Source organism: Seriola dumerili, unplaced genomic scaffold, assembly GCF_002260705.1.
Source record: "Seriola dumerili isolate Sdu_G_001 unplaced genomic scaffold, Sdu_1.0 BDQW01001051.1, whole genome shotgun sequence".
NCBI classification, from domain to species: domain Eukaryota; kingdom Metazoa; phylum Chordata; class Actinopteri; order Carangiformes; family Carangidae; genus Seriola; species Seriola dumerili.
In genome coordinates this window covers 114,239-116,851 of record NW_019175306.1, presented here as the reverse complement: position 1 = coordinate 116,851, position 2,613 = coordinate 114,239, and positions in this window count along the sequence as shown.

Here is a 2,613-nt window from a genome sequence, read left to right as displayed (position 1 = left end):
AACCAATCCTGTCAGCTTGTGGGGGTGGGGCTAAATAAACCTGAAACCTTGTCAGTACAGAGAGCCAAAGTTAGCATTACCACAACCACCAATGCTATGTCAGCCTCTTCCAGTTACAAGCTAACACACAACGCAAACAAATAAAAGATGCTAACTATGCTAACTGTTCTGATACGTCTGCTAGTCTCTGATTCTGGTCTCAACAGACTCCTCATCTGAGTCTGGGTCTGACTGAGGCTCAAACATGTGGCTGAGTCTCTCTGATGTTTCCTCCTCTGGCTAACTTGATACTCTCTGCTCTTTCACCTGTCAACCTGGAGCAAGCAGGTGATGGGTGTGGCACAAGGCCTGATCCAGATTTCATCAGGAAGTAAGAGTAGATGAGCTTCAGCCCCAGTTTAACCATGTTGAACAAAAAATGAATCATAGCAGAGTTTAAAACATGTCTAGAGAGGAACTTTAAAATGTGTGACTTGAGTCTTTTTTCACGTGCACTCAGCTCTCATGCTGTTGGACTGTGCTGTCTGCAGGTCTTCACTCTGTAACCTGAAACTTTTACCTGCTGAACACGTGGAGCCTCTGACATTTGGAAATATAATTGAATTTAATGTATTCCAATTCAGCGTTTAACTGCTGTGTGTTTTCATGGCGTTCATTGGAGAGGCTCATAAGCAGACTTCTTGTTCAGCTGAAACTCAGCACCACCCCCCACTCCTCCACCCCCCGCTCTCCCTCTGTTCGCTCCATTTAACTGAAGCCACCAGCTACATGAATACCCATGAACAGCCAGGAGCTCTGCCAACAGCTCCATTACAATCTGCACTGCACCTCCTCCTCACCCCTCCCTCCCTTTCTGTTTTCTGTCTCCATCTCTTCTTCCCCCCGATTTATCCCGCTCTTCTTCTTCTTCTCTCACTCCAAATCTCAATCAGCCTTACACATCATGGCCAAAAGTTTGTAGACAACCGAACGTTCCCTCCATATGTGACAGTGCAACACCTTTAATGTGCTGCTAAAACAAACTCTGGATTCACATCTGTCCAGCAGATGTTGAACCTGCTGCAGGAATCTGCTCCATGTGATGAAACCTGGCTCCTGTTTATCTTTTCTATTTGTTCCTACTTCACTAGTTTACGTAGTTTTTTCTTCTTCTCTGGAAATATGATGGAGTTTCTCGTAACACGCATCACAGTCATCATCAGTCATCACAATGTCAAATACCATTGTTATGCAGATGGAACATAGTTATACAATCATTCAACAAATCTGGAACGTTAGCTAGCCAGCTGTCTACAGATGTTAGGCTAATGTCAGGACACACAAACAGTACGAGCACATGAACTGGAGAGTGCAGAAAATTCAGCCCTGCCCGCTGAAACCAATTATTAAAGTGGCAGCGCTGTGCTTCATCATTGCCATCTGCTACTGACAGTCAATAACTGTCCATAAGCATTATATGTTTTAAATATTCACAGCAACAGCCATTGAGGTGGTGCCGTTTTATACGTGTGGTGCTTTAAAAATATGTAGTTTAAATCAGGTTTTAGGAAAGGTGGGTTTATATGTAAAGCAGCAAGACAGTTAAAACATGAAACACAAAGAAGAGAAACTAATAATAAGACAATACAAAAAGACATATTGAAACAGGATTAAAAGAGTAAAATAAGATAGAAACTCAATTAGAATAAAACATAAATCAGGAGATTAGAAATTGCAGTGCAAAATATGAATAAATCATCCTGATTAAATGAAGTGAGAGCTGGAAATTTGTTCAGATCCATTAAAAAGTGAACACTGCCCTTCCAGGTTTAGTTTTGACTCTGGGGACAGAAACAGACCTGGTCCAGACCATCTGAGAGGTCTGGACGCTTCACAACCAAGCAGCAGTCCAGAAATATGTTTTGGCCCTAAATCCTTCAGTGCTTTATGAACAAACTGTAGAATTTTAAAGTCAGATTTAACAAATAGGTGGCCTGTGTAAAGATGTGAAAACTGGGGGGATGTGATCAGTTTTCCCAGTCTTAGTGAGTTTTAGTCTTTTTATGAATTACAGGAAAGAAAATCATGAATCATCACCAAGCACCAAGCGTACAGGGCTGCTTCAGCAGTTAGTATTTACATAAAGTCTGAGGACTCAGAAGAGTCCTACACACACACACATTATTGATACTGAATGTCTCAGTAAAATGTTCACAGACAATGTCTTTGTTTTCCACCAGAATATCTGATGTTGCAGAACAATGTCCACCTGTAGGGACTCCAGCTTCATTAAAAGGTTTTCTGGTTCTGTTCAGACTCTCACAGATCCCGGTTCAGGCTAGGGAAAGACCCTGGTCTGGTTTAATTCAGGACTAAATTAACTAAAACCGCCATCTTTCACTGACCTTAACCAAAGAGTTTTTTGACAATGACAGCGATGCCAGCAGCACTGCAGCAGTGAAACCAGACCACAACCGACAGAGAGACGAGATTTGTGTTGTGAAATTTCATGAGAGTTTGTTGCTGAGACAAAAACAGGTCTCGAATAAAGTAAATTTTCTCCTGATAGGTCAATCTGAAAAAAGCTATTTTAGGGTCAGAATGTTTGGAAGATCTGTGGCTTGTGAAAAATTT